The sequence below is a fragment of the Budorcas taxicolor genome, chromosome 1, assembly GCF_023091745.1.
Source record: "Budorcas taxicolor isolate Tak-1 chromosome 1, Takin1.1, whole genome shotgun sequence".
NCBI lineage: Eukaryota > Metazoa > Chordata > Mammalia > Artiodactyla > Bovidae > Budorcas > Budorcas taxicolor.
Window position 1 is genome coordinate 176,571,936 of NC_068910.1, and position 9,535 is coordinate 176,581,470.

A 9,535-nucleotide genomic window follows, 5' to 3' on the forward strand; every position below is an offset into this window, starting at 1 on the left:
GTGAAACAAAAGATTTCTTTGAATTTCCTGGACTTTTCTACCCTTTAGGAATTGCCTAGCTGTCTGTACCTCTGTAAAATGTAGTGCTCCTCATGCTGCATGCATGCTATCCTTTCAGTCATGTCTGACTCTTTGTGATCCCATGGACTGTAGCCCACCAGGCTCCTCTGTCCGTGGCATTCTCCAGGCAAGAATACTGGAGTGGGTTGCCATTCCCTTCAGTGCCCCTTACAGGAATAGTATTCAACCCCCATGGTCATATTGTGTGTGTTAGTCGCTCAGTTGTGCCTGACTCTTTGCAACCCCATGGACTGCAATCCACCAGGTTCCTCTGTCCATGAGATTTTCCAGGCAAGGATACTGGAGTAGGTTGCCATTTCCTTCTCCAGGGGATCTTCCCAACGCAGGGATCGAACCCTGGTCTCCTGCACTGCAGGCAGATTCTTTACCGACTGAGCTACAAGGGAAGCCGGCCTTTTGGCTAAGATCAAGTGTAGTATGCTCATATTAGTTACTACTATATAGTAAACTTTGAAAACGGTTATGAATAAGCTCTCTACAAACCTTAGAAAATCTCTTCACTGAATGCTCTAATGGTCAAATGACACATTCTCTAAGAAATCTCCTGGGACTTCCCTGGTCCAGGGGCTGAGACTCTGCACTCCCAATGCATGAGGGTCCTGTCCAATCCTGAGTCAGGGAACTAGATCCCACATGCTGCAACTAAAGATCCCACATGCCACAACTAAGACCCACTGCAGTCAAACAAATAAATACTAAAAGAAAAGAAATCTCCTAACAAGCCTGTCTGGCTTGGGTTACTTAGACTATTTCAGCACATTTGGTAGTTTGTAAGGCAGTTCTGATCACTTGACAATTAAAGATTTTCATATGACCTTTCAGTCCTATCACAATTAGTAAGCCAAGTCTTGTAAAGTGGAAGAGAATACTTTTAATTGGGAAACACAATTTTAATAAGGTGTCTATCTGCCATTACACCCAGAACATGCCCTTATCTCCAACTGATTTATAATGCACTAAAGTGAAAGTGAAATTTGCTCAGTTGTGTCCAACCCTTTGCAACCTCATGGACAGCCTCTCCCTTCTCCAGGGGATCTTCTCAACCCAGGGATCGAACCCAGGTCTCCTGCATTGCCGGTGGATTCTTTACCACTGAGCCACAAGGGAAGCCCATAATGCATTAAAGCACAATATAAACATTTCCTCTATTAAAATTCTATGTTGATCACTCTTTGATGATCAGCTTTTTCAAGAAATATACAACATTTAACATTGCACAACCATTCAGCAAATTGAAATTTATAGTAATCTGGTGCAGGTGGCATTTTAATGTCATGATTACCATGATGGAATTTTGGGTTTGATGGTTTCTTGCAACACTTCCTTCCAGTTCCAGCTAATGTTCTGTGATTCTATGGTTTTTCATTTTTGAATATGACCTATGATTTATTGAAATTTAGTTTGTTGGATTTCATTTAATCTTAAATTCAGGTCTATAAGACCCATTTTTGGAGTAATAAGGTGTCCGGCCCCAATATTTACCTGATTTCTGACTCCTGATCTCCCTACTAGAAGGGACAGCTTTCTCATGTCATCTTTAGAAAGTTGTTTAAATGTTGATTCCCTTGGAAGAGTTAATACCTAACGTTAACGAGAAAAAGCCTTGGTCCTCCTGGTAATGGCGTGGGGGTGAAATTCAAGAAGAGAGATATCAAAAAGGTAGAAAGAAGCCTTGATGGGGCATTCTTCACTCATTTAAACACACACTTCTTAAGGGAAGGACAATTATCTGCTTAGAATTTACAAAGTCTGTCTATTCATTTACTCATTTAAAATACTTATTGAGCAACTGTTACATAACAGACAATGGTGTAGAAAGAAAGGTTAGTACTGAGGATTAGACCATAGAGAGCTCAGGCAAATGATTTTACAATGTTTTTGGAAGTGAAAGAAACTGATACTTTAATAACATTTGCACAGATATCCCATACCTAAAGCAGACAATGTCTGGCGAGCATGTGTGGTAGACTCACGCCCTTTATTCCACCTGCTCTCCTCACTCTCTGAAGTCTTTCCAGGGTGTACCTGGCACATTTTTTCTAGAGGGACTGAGATAAGCACCCGCACTAAGTGGTCTCCCTTCTGAAAGTCTGCCGCTTCCAGCTTGACTGTTTCACATCAAGGCACCTGCTGTCCACTTAGTGCCCTGATCATAGACGTTGACAGTGAGCCTCAGGATTCTTGCAGCGGCTGTGATGTTCCCAGGGGAGGATGAGGAGAGGGTGGAGCCATCCTATCTCACACCAGGGTGGCAAACTGAAGCGTTTACAGCAGTACATTCAGACAAAGCATTTAAATGACGGGACACAGTGGGGACCGAGGTGAACTGCGCAGCACATGCTCCATCCAAAGGGCGCATCAGCTCAGGTTCATGGCTCCCAGATGCTCACACGTTTCAGGGAAGCCAGAAATTTATGTTCTTATCCTAATAACTAACTCAACTCTGTAGCATTTTGGGAGTCAAACCAAATAAGTCTGTGGGCTGGCTGACAGTTTGAAATTTCAGACTGAAACCTTTCTCATTTTCAACTTCCCCAAGTACCTTACTCACTGACCAAGATTATGTGGGTTTTTAAAAATGTTTCTTTCATATGACTTGTCTCATAGATCAATATGCATGTTGCACAGTATCATAAAGCAATAATCCTCAAAAATAAATACATTTAAAAAAACATAAAAATATGCATGTTGCATCATAGAAGAGGTATACCCAGTTGCTCAGTCGTGTCCAACTCTTTGTGATCCCATGGACTGTAGCCCTCCAGGCTACTCCATCCATGGCATTTTCCCTGCAAGGTTACTGGAATGGGTACCCATTTCCTCCTCCATCATAGAAGAGGAGTGAGAGATAAATAATAAAGGGATCCAAACATAAACACCATCTTATGAGATGCACTAGTAATAGTTACAATAGTACAACTAAATAGTGTGTACTGTTATATTCAATAAAATGTTGAGATCCAGTCACTTACTATATAACCTCTGGTAAGCTATTTAACTTCTTTGTTTCAATTTCCTTGTCTGTAAAATGGGGATATAAAAGTATCCACCTTGAAAGGTTGTTGAAGTCTAAATGAGATAATGTATGTAAAATATCATGAAGAATTCATGATACATGCTGTTGAGGTTATGAGCAGGACTCAAAACAGCACCTCTCTTCACTGCCCAAGTTCTGAGCTAGTTAAAATATAATAAAGTTAATCCATGAAGAACTAAGATATCAGCATTAACAAAGATGAGGGCTAAGTTGCTAGGCACAACTTGGTTGGACCAACAAAATGGGCTTGCTAACTCCCTCCCATTCTTGACCTTGGAAGAATCTATCTGAGGGAAGTTTTATTTCATAGGAGCAGGGGTACTAACTCTGAACAAAAGACAGAACCCAGGGTACTAACTGCCCCTGGTTCAGATGCAGAGGAAAGACAATAGGCTTAGTGTCTTTGTTCCTTCCCACTTTTGACATGTTAGCTCCATCTAACTGAGAAATGTTGACCAATGGCTATTATGATAGCCACCGATAGCTCTCCACCTCCAAGAAGAGTTCAGAGAGTGAGACAGAAAGTTAGGGGCATTGAGGGGAAATCCTGCTCAAGGAGTGGGGAAGAAGCATTTTCCTAAGATTTACTAACTGTTCCATAAGTGGTACCTATTATTATTGATACATGAAACACTGACAATTTTTAGTTTGATAGCTTTTCTATTAATTGCAAGATGAACTCTGCCAAAATGTACTTATTGTGTCCCCAAACTGGAATCTGGCAAACTGTATTCTGTATGATGCTAACAGAGAGATGAGAAAGCTGGATTCCAAACTCAAGTAATTTTGGAAAAACATAGATTAAAGGACAAAATAGGTTTCTCCACCACAGAACAACTTAGTCTTTTCTATGCTAATGTGCTTTTGACATGCTGATAAATGTATGTAATGAAACCCTCTATTTCAAACTTATTTTGTGCTGGTGCATTTCTCTCCTAGCATATTTATTAGCATTTTAGGAACAATGTTCTGTGGTTGACAGTTAGGGAAAGGCTAATTTAGATTAATTTTAAATCAATCGATTTATCTAAATACTCAGGGAAAACAACATTAACCATTGTATATTGTGTATGTCAACTTACCACAGTCTTAGACCAAACATAATGAACAAATGGAAAGCAAAGAAAAATATATTTTATAACAAACTCCTGCCTTAAAACTATTGCTTTGTGTTTTTTGACCCAGAAAGGCAAATAAAAGTGGTTAAGCTAATTCTTTGTTGTGGTTTAGTCACTAGGTTGTGTCCAACTCTTTTGTGACCCGATGGACTATAGCCTGCCAGGCTCTTCTGTCCATGGGATTCTCCAGGCAAGAATACTGGAGTGGGTTGCCATTTCCTTCTCCAGGGGGTCTTCTGAACCCAGGGATCACCTCCATGTCTCCTGTATTGGCAGGCGGATTCTTTACCACTGAACCACCAGGGAAGTCCAATTCTCTCTTAGGCAATGGTTTATTCTTTTGTTCACTTTGGCTTGCCAATGGCCTTTGTCATTGCCAAACAGACCCTCCTTCCTGAAAGTGGTATGGTTTCTGCATATGGGCCACAATATACACTATTGGGAAGGAGGAAGGAATTGAATAGTAGGGCCCATAAAACTTAGGTCTCTGGGAACTCTGCTCAATGTTAGGTGGCAATCTGGATGGTACATGTAATGTATGACCAAGTCCCTTTGCTGTCCTCCTGAAACTATCACAACATTGTTAATGAGTTATACTCTGATATAAACTTTTTTAAATTTAGGTTTCTGATAAGAGCAAAATATTCTTAGAACACCAATTTCAACCTGCAAGTCTGTTGCTTTCTGAAGTTTTCTTTATGATATTAAAAGAATTGGAAGTCATGTGCTTCTCTTTCCTTTATCATTCTAGTTCCCAAATGTTACATTAAAATTTGTCTAAATATTAAATTCTGAGTATGTCTGATTTCATTCAACTAATTTATTCCAGTTTGGACTTGGCAGGTATAGGGGTCTAGCCAGTTTCTCAACTATGGACAATGGTTCTTGTAGTTTATTTGTATGACACTGTTTTAGCCGAAATGTTCTCATTAATTAAAAAAAAAAAACAACACAGCAGCAGATACTTATAGAGTGTGTGCCAAACACATTATTTCATTTTATCTCAACAAATATCTTCTGAAATAGGTACAAAAATTATTTTGCCCATTTCAAAGATGGGGACTGGGGCTTATAGAGAGCTGAATAGTTCCTGAGGTCACACAGTCTTTATAAGATGAGTGATGGCTTGATGGGAACTCAGGTTGTCTGGACCATACTCTACCCTTAACCACCATGTCCCGTTTAAGAGTACTTGGAGATACACTTCTTAAAGCCCATCGGGGCTTCAAGGTCTTTGCAGAGTTATAAATTTATGTGAATCCAAACTTACTTTGTTTACTGTTCACACGAATGAGTCTGTATTTGGTAATTCGCAGGGCTCTCTCAATAATTTAAAAGCCACAATGTTCAAACTGTCCTGGGAGGGAAAGATTAATAGGAACAAAGAGTTAGCCAATGATGCCTAATTAGGCCAGCATGAGGAGCTGAGTAAGAAATGAAAAAGACAATTTAAGTTACAGATGGGATGCGACCAGGATGAAAGGGCAGATTGTGTTCCCAAAGCTGAAGTAGAAATGGATGGAAAGCACAGCAAAAATTCATGCCCCTTAGGAACTCTGAGGACACTTTACTCTGACACTTTACATGAGGCCATTGTGAAATAATAGCAGTCAAAATGCTAAGGCCTCAGATACCTGAACACTGCTTTCAAAATATTGCCACAAACTATGATTTATTGTACATGGGCATTTTTGAAGATACGACAAAATTTATGCTTTATCTGATTTGAATTCTGAAAGGGCACATGATCACAAATGAGGATAAATTACCTCTCCACAGGCAGAAATATTCTCATTTTCATTTAGATATGTTGGAGTTTGTTTTTTCCTTCTTTCTGTTGTTACAGCTTGAGTTCTATCATGTGAAACAGAATTGGCTCTGTGCAATCATCTGGAAGAATATTAAAGCCACATTTCAGCCTGGTATGGCATGTTGCTTACTTTGAGGGTGGGGGTGAGGGGAATTGTAGTTCATGGTTTTAATAATCAAATACTCAGATATGAATATCAAATCTGATCTAGAAAGAACATCAAATTATGCTCTCCTATTCTCCTTTCCCCCTTTCCATCCCTTTCCATTGAGCTTAAAGATTTTCAAGTAACTTTTTCCTGAGTTTTTACCAAAGTTTCAATATAAAATGCTAACACACCTGAAAGAGAGTCCTTCACTCCACAGGACAGTCACATGGAGTATCTAACTACACATCAAGTATCTATCACATGAAGGAGGGCCATAGCAAGGGCTTTAATGGAGAAATGAAATGTGATGAAATCGAGTAGGTAAAGTTTACATCAGCCTGAGGGTATCAGAGAAGATATCACAGAGAAAGAGACATCTGAGCTTGGGTTAAACAGTAAGCAAGAATGTGACTAGTAGAAAAAATATTAGGTAAGAATTTCAAGCTTCCAAGTAGCTTAAATCAAAAAGGAGTGATGGGATTTGCATGTAAAGGTTTTATTCCCAGCTAAAGGCACACAATTCTAATTGAAGAAAAAAGATGCAGATGCATTTGTTTCAGACAGTCTGCAGTCGACTAGTTTTCAACCCTTGGGTTAAAGATCAAAAGGTATAAGCCCACAGTCAACAAACCTTTCTATCACTCACTGCTTTTTTTTTTTTTTTTTTTACCTTTTTCTTAAAAGATGAGCAGATAATTAGATACCTGATGAATCTTAACAAAAGAAGATAAAGGCTAAAACACACACACACACAAATAGACAAATCGAGGAAGCCAAAACTATGCATAAATGTGAGAACATAGAAAGGAAAATTACTATTAATATCCTTAGAGATAAGAGAGGATATTATGTCCTTGAAATGTGAGTAAGATGCTATTATTAAAGGAACATTGAAAAAAAACAAAATCTCAGAAATATTTGCAGCCAGCTAAGCCAACTGTGCTCTTTTCCTTTTGGGGGCCCAGTACACAATGGCCTCAAACAGCAGCCTCCTCAGTGGTGTATGCAGCCTATTGCCTGTATCGGTTTCCTTATGGGACCTTGGCAACAAGCCTTTCCAGTGGACATTCATGTCTGATTGCATGCTGTCCCAAATCTAGGCTCCAGACAAGTTTGTGTGGTGTCTTTGGAAAGCCCTAGGGTACAGTGGCCAGGGTCCATATTGGCCAAGTCATCATGTCCATCTGTACCAAGCTGCAGAACAAGGAGCATGTGATCGAGGACCTCTGCAAGGCCAAGTTCAAGTTTCCTGGCCACCAGAAGATCCACAGCTCCAAGAAGCGGGGATTTACTAAGTTCAATGTGAATGAATTTGAAAATATGATGGCAGAAAAGCAGTTCATCTCAGATGGCTCTGGTGCCAAATAAATCCTTAATTGTGGCCCCTGCACAAATGGTGGGCCCTGCGCTCATGAGAGCCTTGGCTCTGTCCCCTCCTTACTCACGTCCACCAGTAAATCCTACTTTCCCGTCAAAAACAAACAAAACTCAGAAACAAAAAATAGTGATAACAGATATAAGAAAAGTATAAAATTAATGTTATAAAGTAGAGAAAGGCAGACTATTAATTTGTTAGGGCTGCCATAACAAAGTATCACAGACTGGCTGTCTTAAACAACAGAAATTTATTTTCTTAGTTCTAAAGGCTAGAAGTTGAAGATTGAAGTATAAGCAGATTTGGTTTCTTCCAAGGCTTCTCTCTTCAACTTGTTAGTGGCCACCTTCATGTTCACATGGCCTCCTCCCTCTGTGTGTGTGTGTGTATTCTATCTTCCTCTTTTTATAAGGGCACCAGCCATACTGGATTAGGTCCCACCCTAATGACCTCATTTTAAATTGATTATTTCTGTAAAGATCTTATCTTCAAATATAGTCACATTTTGAGGTACTGGCAGATAGGACTTTAACTTACGAATGTGGGGGAACACAATTCAGCCCGTTACATAGACCAAAAAGACTCAGAAACGGAAAACTGGAAAGAAGAGTAAAGAACAGTGGAGGATGGGTCAAGAAAATCCAACACCTGAAAAATGTGAACTCTGGAATAAAGGAGCAGAGGAAAAGCAGAGAAGAATGAAGTCTTTAATTAAAAAAGAATTAAGACAATTTCTCAGAATTATAATACTCAAGTTTCAAGATTAAAAGTTTCTAGGAATATGCAAGAAAATAGATGAAGACAGATCCACAGCAAGGCAATTATCTAAAAAATTAAAAATATGGGGACAGAGGGAATATCCTATAGAAATCTAGAGGGAAAAAGACAGCTTGTATACAAAAGGGTAGGAATCGGAACCTACCCTTTGATAATTTCAGAATTATCAAAACCAACATTGAGAGAGAGCGTAGCAATGTCTTCAAAAATTTAGAGAAAAAATTATTTCTGAGTATGAATTCTACATTAGACAAATAAGTCAAATAAGGGCAGAATGAAAGCATCACCGATAAGAAACATCTCAAAATTTTATCTTTTAAGTACTGTTTCCCAGAGCTTCACCAAAATTAGAAAGTAAACAAAGAAAGATACAGATAGAATAGTGGTTCTCATTCACAGCTGCCCACCGGAGTCAACCAGGATGCTTTAAGAAATAGTGACAAGGCGGGGGCCTATCTCCAAAAGTTCTGAAGCAATTGGTCTGGATGAGGCCTGGGCCTTTTATATTTCCCCAGATGATTTTTATGTACATCCAAGGTGGATATGGAAGAAAGAAGAGACAGGAAGGGAAATCCCCATGTTAAAAGAGAAGGGATTCTGGAACAAAAGTTCACTAAGAAAAGAGTGCAACCTATTGGAAAACCCTTCAAGGGTTTTCAAGGAGAAATTCCTTCAAATAGATGAAATAGAAACAATATCTACAGCAAGGCATAGAAAGCAAATTTGGACAACTGATATAAAGTTTTGGTGTAGAGTTAGTGATAGGAATATAGGAAACAAAAGAAATTTTAAAAAATAAGAAACTAATACCATGGATGCAAAAACTATGCAAGAAGGAAATGTTATCAGAGCTTACTACATGATTCAGCTGTGAAAAGAGTTTATATAAACACTGAATATCAGGGAGAAAGGAAAAGAAAGTGTACAGGTGTGCAATGGTGAGTTGGTTGTGAAAGAGTGGCTTTTCTTTTCCTATAGTGGGAGAATAAGACATAATGGTTAGAAACAAAACATTAAAAAGTAACAGTACAAGTGTGCTGTTTAGAAAGCTAAACATTTTGGAAATGGTTCCTTCTGGAGAGTGGGGAATAAGTTGGGAAGCTAGAGGATTGCTGTTTTTCATAAAAAGGTTTTTTTTAAAACTATTTGACTTCTTAAACTATGCACATTTTTAACTTTAATATACGTT

At 38.8% G+C, this 9,535-nt stretch overlaps 1 non-coding gene across 1 annotated transcript; it reads left to right on the forward strand.

Annotated features, from left to right (window-relative positions):
- The first annotated feature begins 7,112 nt into the window (after positions 1–7,112).
- On the forward strand, positions 7,113–7,247 carry LOC128058351 (small nucleolar RNA SNORA70). Its single transcript, XR_008200452.1, has one exon. It is a non-coding gene; the product is annotated as a small nucleolar RNA SNORA70 (small nucleolar RNA).
- The last annotated feature ends 2,288 nt before the right edge of the window (positions 7,248–9,535 follow it).